This window comes from Ciconia boyciana, chromosome 3, assembly GCF_034638445.1.
Source record: "Ciconia boyciana chromosome 3, ASM3463844v1, whole genome shotgun sequence".
Classification (NCBI taxonomy): domain Eukaryota; kingdom Metazoa; phylum Chordata; class Aves; order Ciconiiformes; family Ciconiidae; genus Ciconia; species Ciconia boyciana.
Genome location: NC_132936.1, coordinates 103548421 through 103570797, shown reverse-complemented (window position 1 = coordinate 103570797; position 22377 = coordinate 103548421). Strand labels below are relative to the sequence as shown.

General features: G+C 38.2%; 1 long non-coding RNA gene across 3 annotated transcripts in view; it reads left to right on the top strand.

Annotated features, from left to right (window-relative positions):
* Positions 1-337: 337 nt before the first annotated feature.
* LOC140649541 (uncharacterized) overlaps positions 338-22377 on the top strand; it is a 60252-nt gene continuing 38212 nt past the window's right edge. For all 3 annotated transcript variants that reach the window (XR_012041646.1, XR_012041647.1, XR_012041645.1), the window contains exons 1-2: positions 338-462; positions 4446-4514. This is a non-coding gene — a long non-coding RNA (uncharacterized lncRNA). The remainder of the gene's footprint in view (positions 463-4445; positions 4515-22377) is intronic.

The following is a 22377-nucleotide window of genomic DNA, read 5'->3' as shown; positions in this document are numbered from 1 at the left end:
GGGGCGGGGACTTGAAACAAAGGAATAAAAATAGAAGGTGAGGGTGGGAGCACGGTGGCCCGCGGGCGTGGCCGCGGTGACGGCCTCGCTGGGCTCCGGCCCGAGCACCGCTCCCTGCTCCGCGCGCCGGCAGTGCGCGTGCGCAGTCCCTCGGGTTATTTATAGGCGCTCCCGGCGTTGGGGGGGGGGGAGGGGTGGGGGGAGTGACGTAATGTGGGGGCGGCCGCTGCCGCGTCGTGCGTCGTCGGTGTGGTGCGTGCCATGTTACGTTACGTCATGTCACGTGCGTGGCGGTGTTTACAGCGGCCGCCGGCGGTTGCCTGGCGACCGGGCCGGGCTCGTTGAGGCGGCGGGCGGGGCCCGGGCCGGGGCTCCCGCCGTGGCGGAGGGGGCTTCGCCCTCCCCGGCCGGGGCGCTCCTCATCCCCCGGCCGCAGGGCTCGGGCCGGGCCGGTGGGCAGAGGTGAGGAGCCCGCGGCCCTGGGAGGAGCCCGCGCGGGCCGGCCGGGTGGGAGAGGGGCCGTTCCCCGCCCTGGTGGAGGGGCGGGCGGGCAGGGAACCCGGGCCCGGTACAGCCCTGCCTGCCCCGCGGGGCGGGGAGCCGCTGCCGGCGTGCTGATTTCTGCGGGTAGTCATGCCTCTGAGTCACGGGGGTCAACAGCTCCGGCTGAATTTATAGCTCTTGAAAAAGAGAGAGGCTTCTTTGTGCCATGCCATGGGTTTTCCTTTATTTGGCATCAGCAAGGGAGCCCGCGACGTTGCCTGACCTCTTTTTGCGGGGCACTATGTGAAAGAATAACTCTCTCTCACACTGAGAGCAGGAGCAAACAGTAAACCATGGTGCTCTTCTTCCAGTACTGTGCTCTTCCAGTAAAGAAAAGTAATGTATTGCCTGGGGGGATAGTGTCTATGCCCACTGGAACATGGCATTCCCCACAATTAAATGTTACATAAATACCGTGTCAGGGATGCCATTTATGTTACAGTCTTTCTCTTAACTACAGCAATGACAGCAGTAGCTTATATCTAGAATCTTATAAGGGTGCTGTTTCATTTCTATTCCAGTTGCCAAGTCCATCTCTGTCAAGAACAGCCTGAGGATGTTGTGTAGCCTTTGTGGCCATGTACTCTTTCTGTGAAAGTGTTTACTCTCCCCTGCAGGTGCTGGCCTTGGCTCTTTTGCCTTTTTTCTAAGAATAAGATCATCCTACCTTTAAAAAGGCGTTATAATAATTGTATGTTTGAAGGGATAGTGGGCTGTGTGTGCAAGCTTTTAATAGTAGTATTTGGTAGACAAGACTTACCCACGTGTTATTGTAACCCTTTGTATTTCAAAATAGGGTGTTATAAAGCTTCTGGGTCTTTCTGATCCCTTCTGCATGTGGCTTTTTTGAGAAATTGTGCATAAAAGTCAGTAACTGTATGCCTGTCTCCCAAAGCTGTTGCTTTCTGTAGACAGACTAGGCAGCAAATAGATCTTTAGCTTGGAATGGCATCTTCTCAGATTGTTTGAGCTCAAGGAAAATGTGGTAGGCCATGTGAAACAAGGAGCTTGAATTACATCATCAGCAAGTAGCTTCTGGTCTGTTAGTGACTGTGAGCAGGTAAAAGACCTAGAAAAATTCACTAAGAGTTATGCAATAAGCACCAAATAAAGGTCTCTATAAAAGAGCTGTAAAGGAGGTTAAAATTGCCTGAAGTCAAAATGAGTGTGCCAACTTCTGTCCCTGTATGACTGCTGTGTCCGCATCAGCATGCACAAGTTCTTAAACTCATCTTTTGTGTATTTGAAAGATAAAGGTGTTGAACTAAATCTAGACTAATCTGAACTAATCTAGACTACCCTGAACTAAATCTAAACCAGGAATATTTTCATTCCACAGTTTAACCAAGTAGTTAATTTGAGATTATTTCCAAGTGGTTTTGGGTAGGCTTAGCCAAAGCCTTGACTGGAAAGTTGAAGAAAGGAGAGGTTCAGGCCTTCGTGTGGCAGTGCACTAGAAAAGGTAGTTGAATAGTTGTTGACAATCCTTCTTTTTCAGTATTTCATTGTGATAAAGCGGCATATGTTTGCAGAGGTTGCATATCCAATTTGAAGGGCTTTGTTGTGCAGCGTAATGATAGCACGGTGCGGTGCAAACCTAAGCTAAATACTGCTGTCACAAAGCATTCCAAGGGAAGGTAGTACGGTTAGTAAAGAGTGGCTGTGTCTTTCATTAGATTGAATCATATAGAGGAAGAGAGGAGAAAAGTGGACAAGCTTTCAGGACTACAAGCCTTTCTCCTTCAGCTGCTTTAAAAAAGAAATTCCGGAAACCTGTATCAACAAATTTGTGCTGTTCCTAAAATCAGGATGATAAAGCTGTCCTCTATCAAAAACCTGGATTACTTCATTAGCTTCTAGAAATTTAATAGCTGCTACTTTCCCATTAAGCTGTTTCTGGTTACGTGCTACTACGAACACACCTGTCAAAGAGAATGGTGTTTGGACTAATATACATGTAGTTGCACAATTAATTGCTCTAAGTGCCACAAAACAGCCCCAGGATATATTGTCAGGTCTGTCATCTCCTCTGAAGGGGGCATTTACAATGCTTACCTCACCATTATAAGGATGACTGTATGCCGACAAGGAAACAGTCTTTTGAATGAGCTACCAGAATACCATTGCAAAGCTGACTGTAACTCTAAAAGAAAATCTGTACTGATTGTACATCTCTGCCTATACTATCCTATACTAGAACCTCTCTGGCAAATAGTTAAATAATCCCTTTATCCTGGAAAAAGTCCTATGCTTTGAAATGAAGCTTTCCCAGAATTTTCCATTTGCCCTTCCTAGGTTACAGGTGGTGCCCTGTCAGAAACAACCTTCCTGGAAGTCAGTGAGTACCGAGCAGAATCAGACTATGCATGAGTCTTGCATAATAAATACCCTCTACAGCAGAACTACCATGAGCTATGGATCCTACTCATTCCCATCCCAGAATGTGGCGTACTTGCTCAATATACTGAATGTCCTCATGGAAGTTACTGGGATGAGCCTGAGCAGCTACTGGGTGCTAGAGCGGCTCTCAAGCTGAAGGACAGAAATGGCCAGTCAGCGGCTGGAGAATATTTTCACAAAGCAATGCGAGTGGACTGATAGAGTGCCTCCAAAACATAAGCCCAGAGCTTAACTTTTTTAACTCAAGTGGACACTTAAAAACTGTGGTTTCAACAGAAACATAAATTTGGTACTTAATTTTGTCATTATTCTTCCTGTCAGCCCTTTGCTTTCTCACAGGCAATAATTAACAGCTGTTTGTTAAGTTCCATGATGATTAAGGCTCCTCCTCACTTCTAAGTGCTAATTACCCTTTTCTCTAAAAACATCTAGCTTTTTAATGTAATCAGGGTATTTTAATTCTTATGAGACTTATGAAGGTTCACATACTTCTAACAACTTAGGTCTATTGATCTGATTAAAAAAAAAATATATATTTATTTTCTATTGCCTTCTATATCTGGAATCCATTTTCAGGGCAGACTAGAAGGAGTTTCTGGTGGAAGTTAAGAAAGAGATATGTATTCCCTGACTCAACAGAGCTCTTTGTTTTCAAGCAGTAGAAATAAAGAGGATCTCTTTTGAGTTTCCTTTAATTATAAGCCTGAGGGTAGAGGGAAAGGAGGAGTGATTTTTTTGTTTCTCAATATGATGTTTATGATTTAGTTCTGCCTGGAGGAGTTGCTGTTTTGTTGCTAAATTATAATTGTACCTTTCCTGTGGCTATAGAGGAGATTTGGCTACGTTACAGTTCTGATTTGTGGTTGTCTTCCTTTTTCTGTGGGAGCTCTCCAGAAAGGTAAATGGGAGTTATATCTGTGACTTAAACGTGGTACTTTCTCTCCTTCACAATCATAAGGATTTCCTTTTGGTATGAACCAGAGCTGAATGTCAAGTCAGGTCTTGCAGTCTGGCTTTTTCATTTTGGAGAAACCATGATACATTTGAAATGTATTTGAAATATCATTTTCTCATTAGATCGTTAGGTTATGCAAGGTGGAGGATGGCAGTTACCCTTAAAGCTATTTATTACACTGTGGTTGTGAATCTAATGAGGGAAGATGGGATTCAAGAAGGGACATGATAAAAGTTTTTGTAGAAGTGGGTATAGTCTGGATGATGAAGGTATGTGAGAAGATTAATGTTTTAAAAAGTTTACAAATCCCTCAGTGTGTACAGTTTTGCTATTACTTAAGAACAGCCCTTGATCAAGCGTAGGCGCTAAGTCAGTATCCTGTAGTTTTCTTCATGGGAGTCCCCTGTTTTTCTAGCAGCACCAAAGTCAAGAATTCATGGCTTTTTGAGAAATGAAATTATTTCATTTTATTCCTTAGGTGATAAATTCCTTTCTCTGAGCAAGTGTAAGCAGAATGATCAGTGATCCTGAGCGTTTTTCTTTTCAGGTAGAAAAGAGTAGTTAAGATGTGAGCAAGAAACTTAGGAAATGTACAGTCTACCACAGGTTGTTTTAGGTAAGTCATTTAATGCTTTCTGACAAATAGAGATAATACATTTTGTACCTCATAGCAATGTGAGCATAACATTAAGACTGTTTATCATGTGAATACCTAAGATAAGTAGAAATTGCACGTTAAACACCTTACCTGTTTCTTTTGACCTTTTACTACTTTCTGCAGAGAGCAGATGCTACAGCATCTGTAGGAACTGAAACAATACTGGTATTCATTTAAATCTGCTGTAGTCTAATAGTCTCACAAATCAATTTATGCCATTTGTGACATTTGTTACATTACTGAAAATTTGAATAACTTATCAAAAAAAGTTCCTTTTTTATTTCTGTCCTCAAATCCTGGTAAGATTTCACAGCATTCAGCTCTAACAAATTTTTGAGAAATTAAATTATTTTATTCCTTGGATGATAAATTCCTCTCTCCCAGCAAGTGTGAATTAAGTGTGAATTACCTGTGAATTAATCATAAACTTTAATTTGTATCATAAGGTTACCACAGCTTTTCATTTAACATTAAACTATTTCATAAATCTATTAATTTCTAATTGACATTTTGTCAACTAGTCCATTCGCAGGGTCAGTGCAGGATTGTTACCTGGTAGTGTTTATCATGACACAATGAATTGCAGAATTTGTGAACTTTTTGTTGTTGCTACCACTGTGTACCAACAGTGTAACTTGAAAGTTTACATTAAATCTGACTCTCAAAGTTCAGAAATAGATTAAGCCCTATTGCTGCATTCTCCATGCTCATCCGTCCTGCCCTTGCCTCCCTCCCCACCCCCAAATCAAAGTTTCCAAGACTGTAAAGTCAAAATGTTTCACATAAATCATCTTGATGCTGCTCAGGGTCTTTGAAACTTTTGTTCTGTTCTGTTTGTTTCTTCCAAAACTTCCTGTCACTTCCTCTGCATCCACTGGGTCTTTTTTTGTTTGCTCTGGTGTGATATTTGCCTTTACCTATGACTGCCTGTGGTCTGGAACTCTGGTTTTCAACTGTTATAAAAAAAAATATGTGGATAACTTAATTAATAAAGTTCACAAAGAAACAACTGTAGTATACTGTAAATCACAATGGGAAATATTTTGCAAAACGGGAACAGTTGTGTAAAGAAGTTTAAAACGAGTTAAAAAAAAAAACACATTGTTTTCCCCTAAGGGCTCCTGGTTTTATAACTGTTCAGATTCATACATTCTTTGGAACTTGTCTTTTGCTTCGGAATGCCTTACTAAATGTGGGAGGTTGAAAATGGACTCAATAGATCATGACTACCATTTTGAAACTTTATAAACAACAGGGCACTGTGTACTGTGGAACATTTATCTTAAGTGAGCACAATGCTTAGAAGAAATCCTTGATCTATTACTCATTCAGTTGAATGCACTGCAAAAGCAAAACCATGCATGAACACGTGTCAAGGCAAAATATTTAAACATTATCAGCAGAAATGCACCATGCAACTTACACTGGAGGAGGGAATTGTTGCTTTGTGAGAATTTAATCTTTCATTTCTTTGACTTTTCTGCATGTTTAAATCTCAAAATATTTTTTTATTGAATGATTCTGAGATGGTATCTTATTTCTGCCCTACATTTAAAAGTAATGCAAATAAGATAAAGCTGTTTTCCAAGTGGGGCGTGGTCCTGTCCTTGTTGAGCTCAGTGACAGTTCTCACTAACAAGTGATGCAGGACTGGGTGTGTAGGTTCTTGGATGGGAGAGTTTGCTCGTTCTTGGTTTCCTTTCTGCATATGGATTGATGTGTGACCAAAAGCCACAGGTTTGGCTGCTAAAACACACAACCTACACAATGTTAAAAGTGAAGAACGTTTTAAAATTTCTTTGATTCCCTTTCAATAACTACTTTTAAGATGATTTCAATGTACTGACTTTGTAGTCTACTGCTTTTCCCCCTAGTAGCAGGTATGTAAATTGTATTTCTGGTCATTGATTTGTGTTTCAACTGGGGTAACTTCTTATATCTATGTTGTTTGTAAGTAGGGTCTTCTAAGGCTTTCTAATTAGCTTTTGTCTAATTTTGCATACATTCTGGAACTGAGAGATTTCCCACAAAAGCTTTGTTCCTCCCTCCTCCCAGTCAAATCACTAACTTACTTTTGAAAATGCATTTCAGTGCCTAATTATAAGTTGAATTTTTTTAGCCTTTTAATTTGATTTATGTTATAAATAATGAAATGGTTTTTAAGGATTGAGTTGCATGCTACTTGAATGTTATTCAAGAATCTACTGAAAACTTATTTCATTTTCACATAATCTGTCATTGTTTTATTCACATTTTAGAAGAATGAATTGCAATAATCCGTCGTGGTTGCTTATGTCTTAAAAGCCCTTTGTAATCCGCAAAAATAATTATTTTTAATCTTTGTGCTATACTAAACACAGTACTTAAAAATAAGTCTGGTTTTGCTTTAACTTCTATAATTCGGATAGCTTCTAATAACTGTGATTACAGTGTAGTATCCTGCCTGCCTCCTGGGCAGTTACGCTGTCTTTAGTGCAGTCTTTGTAAGGGCTTAAAAATGCCGATAAAGAAATGCAGGTTTTATTCTTTTGCTACTTCGTAACTGCTGTAGAGTTTTGTTGTTTTGTGATTGCTGTTCTGCTTAAATGCTAAGCTATTTAGGACTGAAAAGAAACAGTCTTCAGCTGTTGAAAATAAGAGTGCATCTGTAATAAAGGTTATTATGATTCATTTTTATGCTTGTTGTCAGTTCTTTGAAAAATATAATTTCCAATCTAAAAAGGCATATGCTTGTTTATTTAATGTTCCCTTAGAATATGTTCCTGTGTCACTGAGATCAGTGATAATGGGATGAGGTAAGAATTGATTATTAAAGGTAAGAATTTTAAGTTCAATGAGAGTTTTATCACTAGTGGATAATACTCTGCACCCAATAAAGTAGAAATTATCACTTATTTCAGAAGGAATTAGGGTGAGGCTGAATTTGCTGAAAAGGTCTGTTTTCACTCAGACTTGGAATATGAGGATTATCTGTTGACATATGTGTTTAAACCAAACTGGTGTGAATACAAACCAGATGTCTCTTGGGAACATTTTTTATTGTACATTTGAACCATAAAACAAGGTGACACATTTTTTTAATGTCCAGTTACGAATAGCAATCTTGTACAATATTAAGTGCTGCAATGAAAATCTAGATACAAAATAGAATGACCATCTGTATAAAGGCAAATAAATTGTGTTGACATAAAACAAATAAGTACTCTTTTTAAATAATTTTCAGCAATCATTTTAAAGACTAGATTAAATCTTGATTTCCATATCTGTTCTCATTGAGCATGTGAGAGGCTATCAGCAAGTTTCTGATGATGTCTAATGAAGAGTCTGGTCCTGAAAAACACTTCAGTATTGTTTGACTGTATTTACCACGCCTAGTTGCATTGATTCGGGGGTACCTTATTGTTATAAAACTTCCACTGTGCTGTTCATTCTCTTCCTGTAAACTCTCCAAGAGTGAAAGTGGAGATAATATATGTCCCCAATCTTACAATCTCTTCTCCCCTCATGAATGTGCTTCACGAGGCCAAGAGGTGGGACAGTGCTGTTTTGAAGCTAATGCCCTGCATAGAGTGGGTTAGCTGCATCCATAGACATAGGTCTGAAGGAGGATCATCTTGGTATTGGAATGCGTTGGTGCCATAGGTGTTGATTTATATTATTTCTAGTAACAGGAGTAAGGGAAGATATTTGGGGTTGTTTTTACTCCCTCCTCCAATGTTTCTCAAAGATGAGCTTGACAGTTGCTGGTTTATTATAGTGCTCTAGCATTTATAAAAAACATTTTATTGTGATGATACTCTTATTTTTAATAAGACCTATAATTTGGACAATTAATTACTGTAAACTGTCCCTTTAATTTGTTGTAGTGTTAATTCTTGATTCATTCAATCACAGTTTGCTCTTAATATGATTGGGAAGATGACTCTCTTGTGGTCTTTGCCTGGTTTTGAGAAATACTTAGATCCATAAAAGCATTTATTTCTCACAGAATTGGATTATAAGTTTATAACAGAATGCAGTAAATTAAAGGAGGGCAGTCACACAGAGGAAGAACTACTTTCTACCCTTGCTTCGCAGTCTCCTTTTGTTTTCATTGTATGATACAATATGTGGAGAACATGCTGAAAGCCACTTGTGTCTTTTTTTGGGTATCTTCAGATACCTTTTCTTCAAAGCTTAATGGTTTACAAAGAAGTCTGATAACATCTGACACTGGAGATGACCTGAGGTTTTGCGAGTTACGCTGACAATTGTGTTAGTGAAGTATTGCATAAGATTCAAATATGACAGTATGTCCTTCCTGCTTGTATCTGCTTTCTGAAAACTTCCATTTTAGGATGTTGAATATTAGTTCACTTTCTGATAATTGGCATTCTGATAATACAGGGTATGAGTTGTACATAATGTTTCATGGTGTACAGATGGGTGCAGACTGGAACCAACTTTACAGAGATCAGATGGGTCCTTTTCTGAAATACACTGAGGATGTCTATACCATCTAGTCGTGCACATGCAGAGATACCCAAGTTCTGAACAAGCTCGTGGTAGCCATATGTCACAGCATAGTGTCTAGTTTGGGTCTTTGATGTGGCACAATGCTGTTGTGATTAGTTGAGTTCATGCTGGAACTATGGCTGAGACAACATATAAGCTCATATTGCATATTATAAACTTACCTTTAACACTTCTGAAACTGGGAAGTTCTGGTTTAGAAGAGGATAGAGGCAAAGAACACTTTGTGCATTATGCTTACACTAGTCCATTAAGATAAATTTGATAAGAATATGAACTCACCATAAAAGTGTAATAATAACTTGACCCTATACACTGAACTAGAGATACATAAAATGTAAGTGCCTAACTGCATTTTTGTACTATGTGCTTGTATAGCTTTGTCAATATAGTTCAGCTGCACAAAGAGTATGTTAATTTAGCAGATGGTTGAGGCTGCTTTTTGTTTAGGTTTGCTCATACTTTTTTTTTCCCTCTAACTGCTTGGTGATGTTAACCCCTTGCAGAAAGGCAAGAGCATCTTAAATAGCATCAGTTTGTTGAGTGAATAAGCCATAGGTATTAGCAGATGCTTTAACAGGTCTCAAACAGTGACAAGGGTTTCTAGCATTGTTTGCAAAGCCTGGGTATATAAACTCTAACCATCGTGAAGCTAAAACAGCTGCCGGATTTACTGGGAGTTGACTTCATTTGTGAGTGCTCAGAAGTCTGGGAATCTGTTCATAGCCAGTATGTCAGTTTGGGAACTTCAGTCATCCTTATTTAGCATGTACCCAAGGGCTCGATATCAACTGTTTTGGGGCTGGGCTGGTTTTGCGTCATGGCTTGTTTGATCCAAATGCTATTGAAAGCAGCACAAGTGTCTCCATGGCATTTCATTAGTTGGTCACTGTATGACATAATAAGTGTGTGTTAATTATCTGCAGTTCCTAATATGCACCCATGTAATGGAGGACTGTTAGTGGCCATTGTCACTGTTAATCAGTTTCCAGTAATATCCCATTTTTATTTTCAGGCTGAAACCCCTGATCCTACACAGTATTACAAATACACCATGTAAACAAAAAGTTCTTGCCACATGATTGGAATAGTAGGAGCAACATTTTCTAAGCTTGGAACTTTCCCAGAATCATGCTCACAGATCCATGTGACATGTTACAAAAGTTGCTGATTTCATTGTTTGGTTTTTGAACATGACTTTCAACTTGTAGACAGCTGAAGGTTGCTGCAGCCTGTAAGCAGAGGGGCACAAAGGGCAGGGTGTTGCATAGTGAAATGTAACTGTGACTCAGCTTTTGCTGAAAGTAACACTCATTTCATTTCTCCTACTTCCTCCTGATTATCAAGAAATGCCCTACAGCACTGGAGTAAAGGAACACTGCCCATTTAATACTTTCAAAACTTACTAGAAATCGTGAACTGCAGAAAAGTAAAGCAGTTACGAGCAGTGTTTCTTTCTTAGCTGTGAAATTTGTGGGAAGTACTCATGCTACAGTGCTTTTTCTAATTTTAGGAGCAAAATGTCTATCACTTATTGTACATAGATGCCATAAAACATTGGACAAAGGTGAAAACTTCCTGTTCAGATATCCCCTAATATAATTCAGCTTTGCTATAAAGATGTTGGACTGTAATAGTAGCACAAGTGTTTTGGGAAGACTTGAGAGAAGTTCTTCCACCGATAGCACGTGTTTTCCATGCTTGGTATGTGTGTATATTGGACATCAGAGATGGAAAACTTAGTAGCATCAGGACAGGATGGATGCTCTTCTCATGCGGAGCTTTCTGACCTTCCTTTGATGCGGATGAGAACTGGTGCTCTTACATTCCCTGAACAACTCTCCGTAATGTAAATAGCATAGTGTTAAACAGGTAGGTTTGTGGGAGTACTCTTCTTGATTTTGTCTCCAAGTTCTTTATGTTACTGTGGACCATGGTTTCTACTCTGCCCCTCATACCACAAGAATTCCAAAGCTTCCATGGCAGCAGCCCCTACACCTCTCTTCCAGGTTTCTGACAAGATGACAGAGTGGAGGTAAACATAGCACATGGTTTTTTAAGAAAAGGCTCCAGAAGTTACCAGAGATACACCGACAGGGTTATTTTCTTGATTCTCTGTCCCATCTGTTCCTGACAAGAGGAATGCCTAGTCAAGAACCACAGGATTATATAGATTGGAAGGGATCTCTGAACATTATCTAATTCAAACCACTGCTGAAAGCACAGCCTACTTAGATTAGTTTGCTCAAGGCCTTGTCCAGTCAGGTTTTGAGCATTTCCAAGAATGGAAATTCTACATTTTCTCTCAGTAACTTGCTCCAAGGTTTGACTGCCTTCATGGTGGATAACTTCTTAATATCTAATCAAAATTTCCCTTGTTGCAACTTGTGTCCATTGCCTCATCTAATGCAGTCCTTTCACTGCGTCTTTCTGAGAAGAGTTTGACTTTGTCTTCTCTACATCCTTCTATTAGGTCAAAGAAGACAGCAATAGGACTCCTCATGACCTTCTCTTCTTAAAGCTGTGCAAGCTTGTTTCTCTCTAGAGTGCTGCTTTATTTAACTCTCCTCTGTAAGGCTGAAGGTACACAGCTTATCTTTGGACAACAGAAGGTTTGTTCTGTCTTCAAGGCATTTTTGTAAGACTTGCAGAGCAGTGGCTGAGGGATCACTAAAAAGCCTCAAGACAGGAAAATATATTGGGATATCTCAGATAAAAGTGTCTGACCTTTACAATGGGGGATAAGAAAAAGAGTCAAGGCTTGATGCTTTCTATAAACAAGACTGGTCCTGTTTGTCATTACAGCCAGACACAATGACATAACAAAATTGCTTGAAACTCTACACATCCACCTCCCCTTTTGTTAATCTCTAGGACCTTTCTGTTGCTGCCCCTGCTAGAGATTTGTCACAGCCTTTGTTCTATGGATGAAAATTTTTTTTCTTATTTCCGTTGTCTCCCTTGCTGTGTATCAAAGTATTCTTCCCACTACTGAGAGCTTTAGCATGTTTAGTAGTTCTTACCTGGGTATTCCTTTCCTTCCTTTGATTCCAATGCCACTACAGATTGAAGTGTAGGCTAGAAACCTCTAACCTCCTTTTTCTTTGAGGTAGGTGCCTGCATTGGCATTGCAATCTGTACTGATGTTAGAAGCAACATCAGACTGGCAACACCATCTTATTTTTACTCCTCTTGATATAGCCTCACCTGCGCCAATAAACTGCTTACGCCCACAGCTAAATTCCAGATCTGCTGGAAATGATGCATGAGGTAGATCCAGGAGCAGTTCTCACATGTTTTCTCTGCCATTCCCTACCCTTCCTCTCAGCTGGATACATGTTTTCTTGAGGTAGGGGGAATAGACCGGGATAAGATAACAGGCTGGAGATTATTATAGATTGTGCTCTGGAGAATTGCCATTACAGGTACCTCTCCCTGCTACAGGATGGGGGGCAGTTTTGCCACTCCAGCCCCACAACGCACGCTGTATTAACATCGTATCTCCAGGAAAAGAAAGATGTCAAAATGGTGGCTTTGGGTGTTATTCCTTACTCTGCGTCAGAGAGATCACATCCTTCATTGCTACTTCATAGGGAAGCTTCACGTTCTTCTCACCCCAGGAACGCTTACTTTCAGCAGCTCTCCCCAGTAGCTATTAACTGCTTCACAGAAGCTCGGTGTTGCAATCAACTTGCTGAGCTGAGCCCAGAGTAACTTAAAAAGCAGAAGAGCTGCGGCTTTGAGAAACTTCTGCTGGATACTGATGATTGCTACCCCTTTTTTTCCTCCCATTTGCATGATTCCCAGTTTGTGAACTGCTGATCTAGACTGCTGGTCCCAGATTATGTCCAAGAAATTTATTTCCATGGCAGAGAATAAATAGGCTGTAGAGTCAGAGACAGGTTCCTGGAACTTGTAGCAGTAGTCCTCTTTGCCATGGCCTGGTCTAGGTTGTACCTATTCCTTTCTATAGATGGTCCTGCTCTACTGATTTTTTTTTTTAAATATGGGTCATCTCTTCCATCATCTCCAAGGATTGTAGTCAGAGTAGACTCTGTAGACAGAGTCTCTCATTTGTGCAGGGTTACCTTCCATAGGTGAGCAGGTATCTTACAAGGTAGAGTTTAGAAAATTTACTATCATGTAGTCTGCTTGTAGTATTTTCTCATCATCACAGGATGAAATCCTGAAATAGTCTCTTCCTACATCAGATGGTGTTGATAGCTGCTAAAGGGTTGCAGATGTTTCAATGCTTCAAGAAGGCTCAATGGCTAGTCTTCAGTCCCTGGTGCTAGGTAAGGTCAAGTCTATTTGGCAGTGATCTGATTACTATGGAATACATCATTAATTCTTAATAACTCCAAACTAATGTACTTATCATGAGTAACAGGGTCTTTTTTTGTCTCTTTCTACAAGGGCAAAGACCTTCGAGGTTTTATCCAAATTTTTGACAAAAAGGAGTATTGACTTTCACTTCATTGATTTCCATTTTCATTCCTGAGCTTCATAGATATAAGCAAGTGGGAAGGTTTACAGCCTCAACTGTTTGTCTAAACCTCTGTGTTACTCTAAACCGAAGCCTTGGCATTATCCTGTTTATTCCATGTGTAGAAAAAATAAAATGCCTACCTACCTCTCCATAGATAATTTCTAACAGATATTTGCTGGATAGTATTCTCTTACTGAGGAGCTAAAGTGTCAGCTTGTTGGAGGTTTTTTAGATTACCTTACTGTTACATTACCTAGATTACCTTATGATTTCTAAATAGCACACGCAATATAGTAGGGAGGTCAATTTTTTTTTTGTCGTAACTCTGCAAACTAATTACTTGGTCACCCATTTGTATCATTGCAAAGTGCTTTGTCACTTTGAGGGCTGATGCAGACTTGGTAATGTTGCTCATGCCTTCCAAATAGACTGTGATTCTCAGGATCTACAAAGTACGTTTTGAAAGTCATATAAAGAAGAATTATAAACCCAAGCAAAGTATCAGTTTTCCTTTTTTAGAATTGCCTGCTCTGTGAGGTGTGTTCTGCCTTTTCTTCCATTTCACCATGTGTATCCAGCAGTAATTTCATATGATGGAATGGAAAACAGGTCAGAGTGATATCTACTCTGGTCAAAAGCACAAAAAAGTGCTCATCCCACTCAGTGCCAAGAAAAATCTGGCTCTAGTGCCCGGGAGATGCCTCAACCAAGAGCGGAAGAGATGTATCTACTCTGAGAACAAGATATTAAAAGGTTGGTAACTGTTTGTCGCTTCTACATAGTACATATCCCTGGCCATACAGTGTTCCTCACAGTGGAAATGTCTATTGCTCTCTTTGAGAATTGTATACAGATAAAAGTCAGTATAAGGAACCATTGCATTGCTTTTTAAATATAAATGTGCATCTGTCTGGGGGGCTGGGCTGCTTTTTCTGTAGTAACAATACTTATCTCTTTGATTAATGTTGCTGTTGTCTTCAAGTCTAGAAAAAGAAATGTATTGAAGTAGATTGTAGAGCGTATTTTTGTTCTGTGCAGTAACATTGCTTTATTTCTTTATAAGAGGCAATTAGAGAACAAAGCGTGTCTTAGAATATTGTAGTGACATCCCTACTCACAGATTAAGTTTTTGGAAGGAAAATTTTCTGATGGAACTTCTTTAATCTTCTTAGGTATTAGTGTTTCTCTTGATTAAAGTCTCATTTCCTACCTGAGAAAAAAGAAATGGGTAATGACTCTAACAGAGGAAAAAAAAGTATTTTTTTACTAACATGTCAGCATGATCATGTACTGATTCTACATTTAGGAGCCATTTTTTGATCTGCCTTACCCCATGTGCAGATATCAGGGGACAAGAGAGCAAAAAGGTCTTGTCTTCCTCCCTGTATGCTGGTTCTCTGTCTCTTCTCCTTGTAGCCATTGTAGTGTCCTGCCTCCGTGTTCCTGGCCCCTGTACACAGTCTGAGCACAGAAGTCATTCGAGGGGAGGGAGCAGTCAGAATGCTTTTGTATACAGGTAGCCAGCTTTCTTGTAATCATTTATAAGGACTACATCAGGAGCACAAACTGGGGAATCTGGAGAACTGCCTTAAGTTGTGTTGATGGTTGTACATGACTGTGACCCTCACTGAGGAAGGTGCAAGCCACCTTGTTTACATCCTTGTACCACTGCTGGCATAAGAACAGCAATGAATCTGAGTTGATGTGGACAATCTGTAGTTATTGCAAGAAACCACATGGTAAGGACAGCCCTTGTGAATTTGTTGCCTCCAGACAATGGGGTTTTTTTTCTGTTGTTTAACTCATGTCCTCAAGTTAGCCTAAACAGGGAGCACAATGCAAAGTGATGCATGAGATAATGTTTCTGTGCAAGAAATCCACTCCTTTTTGTGTGCCAGGGTGAATTCAGGTGCATGTTCCCTGGATTCTTTTATTACAGTGGATTTTGCTGCTTTCTGAATTATTAGTGGATTGCTTGTTCTGGAGACGTGGGAGTAATTGTGATCATCTGTGAAATGCTAGTAGCATATGAGCATTGTAAGCAAGTATCCACACTATGAAGTGATGGTGTGAGCAACCAATGAGTTGTGTAAATTGACCTTTACCTCTTCTTTAATTTTCCAGTGCCATATCAAGCTAGGATTTTTTTTATATATAGATAGGACTTAATTTAAGGTCAATATTTAACTTGCAACTTGAGCTAAGATTACACCAAAACCAAATCTAATATCAAATTTCAAAGAAGCCTGCAGGAGTGACTCTTGGATCAAAAAGTAATAGTTGATCTGACGTGCCAGTCTCACTCATGTATGGGCCTTTAGAAGAATGAAAGTATTAATTCCTATAAACATAAAGGCAAAACCTAGGGAAGTGAGGGCACATAGACCAAGCACATAGACTGAATTAAAGACTACAAGGAGGCATAGTTATAAATTTGATTAGCAAATCTTGTGTGCGAATTACAAACTGGATTGCTATTATAAGGCTTTCAGTTCCATTGAGCTTCTGACTGCCCGAAGCAGACCATTTTGCTAGCCATTGCTGAGCTCTGTGCTGCCCCACCTAGATCGCTACAAGTATTCCAGCAAATTGTTCTAAAGCTAGATCAGGCATGTCTAGATTATACTGCAGCCAATGTTATGACTGCATTTTTAATTACTGTGAGCTAACATAATTTTTTCCTTTATGAGGACAACTCTTGGAGACACTTCTCTTTCTTTGATTTTATTGTTTCTGTTGGTCTAAGATAAAAGCCACTCAGACTAGAGGCGTATAGAAGTTCTTTTTCTTATGAAAAAAAATATGCCACACATCTTACATAAAAATGAACACATTTCATAAAATTCACTTACATTCACTTACATAAAAATGTGAACACATCTTACATAAAAAATAGTATGTCAGTTGCACTTCACACTTTTAAAATTCTAAGCAATGATATACACAAGAGGCTTTAAAGTAACTTTAAACAGAACCTTATGATGCATACATTTACGTAATTCTGGATTTTCTAAAAGCAAATACTGTGTTACAGAATTATTTTTACACATGCAGATTTAGTCATGTGTAGATCAACTATAGATAGCTATGTAGATGTTTTGTGGTAGAGAAGTGACATAGCAAACAGTATTGAATATAAAACTGAAATGGGCTATATTGAATTAATTTTCAGTGTTTGACTTGTATTCATAAAGGATTTAGTTAAATCCTTACATTCACTTATTCTCAAGAGGTAAGAATTAGAACATTGCTATTTGTAGTAGCAAAAAATGGGTTGCTACAATACTACATGACCTGAAGTTTTCTAGTCTAAATATCATTTAATCTAAATATACTTATCAGTGGCTCAAAAAAAGTTTTATGTTAGATAAAACTGCATAGTCAAAAATCACTTGACTGAGACACAATCTATTTAGTGAATAGCCAATTTAAGACTAATATGAACAACCACCAAAACAATTGTTTAATGAGGACAGCAGTTCTGCTTTATAAGAACGCTCTTCTGGGACCTAGCAGTATCCTGAATTACCATTAGTTTCCCATGTTAAAGTGATCTTTCTCTTCCCTTCATAGATGCACATCTGTATCCACTGCTACCTTCATGAATCTTAGTTTACCTCTTGGCTGCATGTACTAGGAGGTCCCGTTGGCATAAGTTGAATATAACTATGCCCTGGAAAAATAGGATTGTTAGATCCTTGTTTGTTCCCTGTACTGGATGTGCAGTGCCTGTTCTTTCATTGCTCTGAATGCTGAGTAGACATTGCGCTCAAATATTAATCCTGCATAGATAACTCTTCCTCCTAGGTCAGCAGGACTGTTCATGGAAGAGCTCGATACAGTTCTGCATTTCCATTTTCAGTTACTGTTGAAATGGCCATCTCTTTTACCTGATAATGTGAATTTTTCACATGAAATCAGGCAGTTCTGTTCCCTTTGATGTTATCAGTTTAGAATATAAATATTTTTCTTAATGCAATTCCATATACGTTATTCATAATTATAAAGTATAGTTACTTAATCAAGTACATTTCAAAATACATACAGAACTGTTCAGGATAACCATCCAGTAATACATCATGTGTGCCTATACTAATCTATAACCTTATCTCTTCTGCCAAGTGTTTCACAAAGTAATATCAAACTCACTGTCTTTTGCATAACACGTTTTGGTTTTTTTTGTAATGCATAAAATGTGGCTAGCATTGTTGTAATGTATATATGGATGTGACTTTCCATATGATGGGGATATCAGTGGGAGTGCTGCTGTTAGAATAGGATCAGATGTTCTGTTCTATATGGTAGCTAGAATATCTGTATTTAAGATAGGTTGGGTACAAATTCCAGATTCTAATCTCTACATTTCAATGTACATATGTATTAGTATACCTTGGTATAGAAACCACTGTATTCATATATGTTCTTTACCGAGCTGGTGTTCTAGATGAGCACCGATCATACAGTTTGGTAACAAGTAATTTATTTTATGTGTATGTATGAATACATATAAAAATGCCATTTATATCTAAATAAACTTACTGCTCTTCCAATGGATTTTATATTTTTAACTTTTTATTGGTTGTAAATTGGATTAATTTCTCCAGTTTAATATTTTCTGTATGACTTTCTAATCAAGAGTTGTATCATGCAGAAAAAGAAACCAAGGAACGTTATTAAAACCTACCTGGCACAGATAATGTATTTAGATTTCCATGTAGTGGATGTTGCCCCATATTGTCATATGCAAATGAAACCTTTTTAACAACTGATTGATTATTAGAATTGCAGAGTGTATTACAGAAAGAACAGTCATTTACAATAAATCTTTAGTTTCCTTTAGTTTTCAGTCTTGTGTTCTAGTAAGACTGTTTGGAAACAAACCAAGTATTGGGATTTTGTGTGACTCACTGTGGTAGGTAATTCTTAATCTCTGAAGAATACACATTCTACAGTCCTTGGAAAGTACACTGTTGATTGTATAGGAGGTATTTGAATTGCTTAATGTATTACCAAACGCTCGATTAGTAAATAATGCCTTACCTAAGTGAATTTTGCTTACAGAGAAATTCCATGCTAGATACAATACATCACAGACTTAAAAGTAAATGAGAATGTGTTTTGCTTTTCTCAAATCTGTGATCTGGCATGACAGCATAGGAGGGAGTTATGCTGTGCCAGAAGCTCTTGGTAAAATCTAAAACCACCACAGAATACATCTAGTTTCATGTTTTGTTATGTACTCTGTATGTGAACAAGGCTCATCCATGCTTGCAAAACTTTTTAAAAGATGTTACTATTATTAGTGATGTGGATGTCTGGAAAATGTGTGCTAACTAATGTATACAAACATGCAGAGTACATATTTCTGATGTTGAAATAGTATAGCGTTAATGAAATTGCATGATTTTGCAGCAAGACCAGCAAAAAAGTAATTATTCAGAGGCAGGGTTATGAATTATTTTGGTTGCTTTTTGGCATAAAACAAGTTAATTTTGTTTCGTGAAGTAGAAAGTCCGTTTTTGGAAGATACATGTTAGATTTTGTAAACTTGTTGACAGTATTTCCTCTCACTACCAATCATTCTTATACCATATGTTCTAAACTAAACAGTCCAGATTCCAGATGAATGTTGATGTCTACAGTACAAACATCTGTTTTATCATCTTTTAGTACTGGTGAGTTATTCCCTCTGTTCAACTCTTAAGTTGTCTATGGAAAAATTATCCATCTATTAATTAATCAGGTCCCATTATCCCTAGTTACTCTGGCTTCAGCACAGTTCTTTACCATGTAAGGTTCAATGTGGGTATTATTTTAAACCAGGCCTTGCTCTGTTAATAGCGTTTGAAGTTGCTACTGCTCTTTACGGAAAAGTTTTATGTTTTTCATAGGTAAATGTACTAAATAGGTTCTTATAACCTACCTTACGTAATTTAACCTTTTAAAAATTATTTGCTATGTTTTTTACTTAGCTGGGTTATTCCTTCTCCCCCTATAATCCTATATATTTGAAAGTTAGCTGTAGAAACCTTTGCTAAACTTCTCATAGTGTGACTTTCTTCATGGAAGTCACATGTCATATTTAGTTGCTTACTTCATTGGGCTTACTTGCTTAAATGCTGTGCTCTATCAGGGTTTAAGGATTTAATCCTTTACGACACTTAAGTATTGCATCACATATATAAGATTAAAAAAGCCGGTGACCAGGCTGGATAATGCTAGGAAGCCAATTTCTGTATTAATCTGGTGAGAACTGTGAGTTAATGGTAGTCCTCTCAGACAAGTTAATTTTCCCTCCCTGTTTAATTTCTGGTTTGAGCCTTTGAGAGTTTGAATATTTCTGAAAGGAGCTGAAAACCGGGGTGGTCATCTGAAGTACATGAAGGCAGGATCAAAGTCTGTAAATAAAAGTTCTGCATAGAATCAAATACAAGAATTCTATTAGAATATTTGTTATAGTTTTGTATTACAGTTGTGAGATTAAATTCACTCTATCAAATAAGAAAAAAATTACAATCTCCTTTATGCAAGGATCTGTCATCCTTATATAAGCATAGATTCAGGCCTTTCTGCAAGTCCATATCCAGTTGTTTTATCACACTTTTTGAATATGTATCAGGAAGGTTATTGTTACACAGGCTTTCCAACAGATTTCTATGTTGCAATGAGCTTGCTGCCAGGCCTCCGACAAAGTTCAGGAAATGTATTCAGCCATATTTATTAATTCAGTAGAATTGTATGAGTGATACTGGCTGAGCAAAGTAAAGTCTAACACTCAAGACACTAACATTTCTCTGACTGCAGTGCCTTAATTTTTAATGAAGCCATACTGTTTATTCCAAAACTTGAAGGAATGTCCTCAGTCTTGTTTTGAAATTTCCAACTGATTGTGATGATATAGGAAAGATCTGGTTTCTCTTAAGTTTATTTGATTTTACTTCATGTATCTTCTCCCCCTGGAGCATTTCTAGGTGGTCAAGCAAAGTAAGTCAGAACACTTAGAACAGACAAATAGGGGGGAAGGAATGATGAAAGGCAAGGGAAGTTATAGCTGGTGAAATGGATGGAATTAGGATTGGTGAAATGAGGATTCTGGTAGGATTTTTTTGTTGTCAGTAAATAGGATTTCTTCAAATGCAAAATGTTTTTTTAGAATAAAAAGAATTTTCGTCATCTTGTTGAGAAGCAGATGAGCTGCTCCATTTTATCTCTGTTTTCCAGCCAAGCAAGCAAGAGCCTGAGGGAAGCATGGAGATACACAGTTACTTCGTTTACTAAAATGCAGCTATAATTTATTTTTCAAGGCCTCCTTGTGCAGGAAGCTTCCAGATCTGAAGATCGACATTCATTGCTTCACATGTCCCAAACTGAAAAATATTCCACACATGAGGTCTTGTAACATGTGGCAGTAAGACACTTGGAACCAATTTACACATTGCTCCATATGCAGGGAAGGCTCGTCGAAATACATCTAGCTGTTTGCAGTTTAGGCAAGAATTGTGGAGCTGTATACCTTGTCAGTCAGCATTCTGCTATTCCACTCCTTTTTTTTCCTGACACAAATGGCTTTGTCGACTGGTTTACCAGTAAGAGTCAGTTACATCAGTTGTTTCATATGTCACTTTATTGTTTACTATTGGAAATGATCCACTTCTGACTTCTTGGGTGAAATGAATAGCATTGTTGAAAAATGTAAACTGCCTCTGGCTTCATTATGAGAGGCTTGTATGACCATTATCATGATGACACCTACAGTTTAATATTAACGTCCAGCAATTTAAGCACAGAATTCTGAGGCTCGGTAAGTTGGACAATTAAACTATGCCTTTCTTGGTCCTTCTAGATGTAATAAGTTTGTCTTTCACACATCTACTACTACTTAAGGATGGCTTATTAATTATATGGAGTTTAACAGTCAGAGCATTATATAATTCCTTCCTGTTTTAACATTTCACAGTATGGTAGTAATATACAAATGATTGATGGAAAACTTACCGTAAGTTAACAGTACAATTATTCCTTAATGTATATGTTTTCAGGAGTTAAAAAGAACAAATAAGTTTGTCAGCTTCACACTTAAAATACATACATGGTGCATATGATTAACTGATATAGCTCACAGTTTTTATCACTGTGCTTTGATTTTTATCACATTTTGTGTGTCAGGGTCGATTAGCTTCAATAAAAACTTGGGTTAGAAACATCCACTGACCATGTCTGTGTTGTAGGAATTGGTATTAATATTCAGTATTTGGGATTCATGCTTCTAGGAAGGTGCAGTGGAATGCTATGATACAGAGGTGTCTTTTGGAAAGAAGCCATTTGTGGTCAGTAAAGATTCTTTTCAAGGTTGTTAACCTCTGTATCCTTAAATTATATAGCTGCCTAAATTATTTCTGCAGTTTCAGTTGGAATATATTCCCCAACCAAAACAATTGCGTAACACAGCTGTTACCTTTTGTCCCATGGATGCTTACCTTTCAGTTCTGGCTGAAGTAATCTCCGGGTAACTTCTAAGACAGTTGCACTGGTTAAAATTTGTCATGTGCATGTGTTTGAATATTAATTAGGTTGTTAGGTTATTAACGTTATTATTACTGCATTTTGTCAAGACACAGGACTGTCATCCAGAAAGTCTATTTATTGACTTACAATCTTGCCTAAGGCATATTAGTTTGACAACTGTTTTGTTAGAATTAGGAGTGTATTTGTTGTATTCACCTATTGTTGCTAAAATGTTTAATTCTGTAATGTAAATGCACTGGAAGGCTATGATAAATGCATGGTTTTCTATTATAAATATTTAAGTTTCAGTCTTTT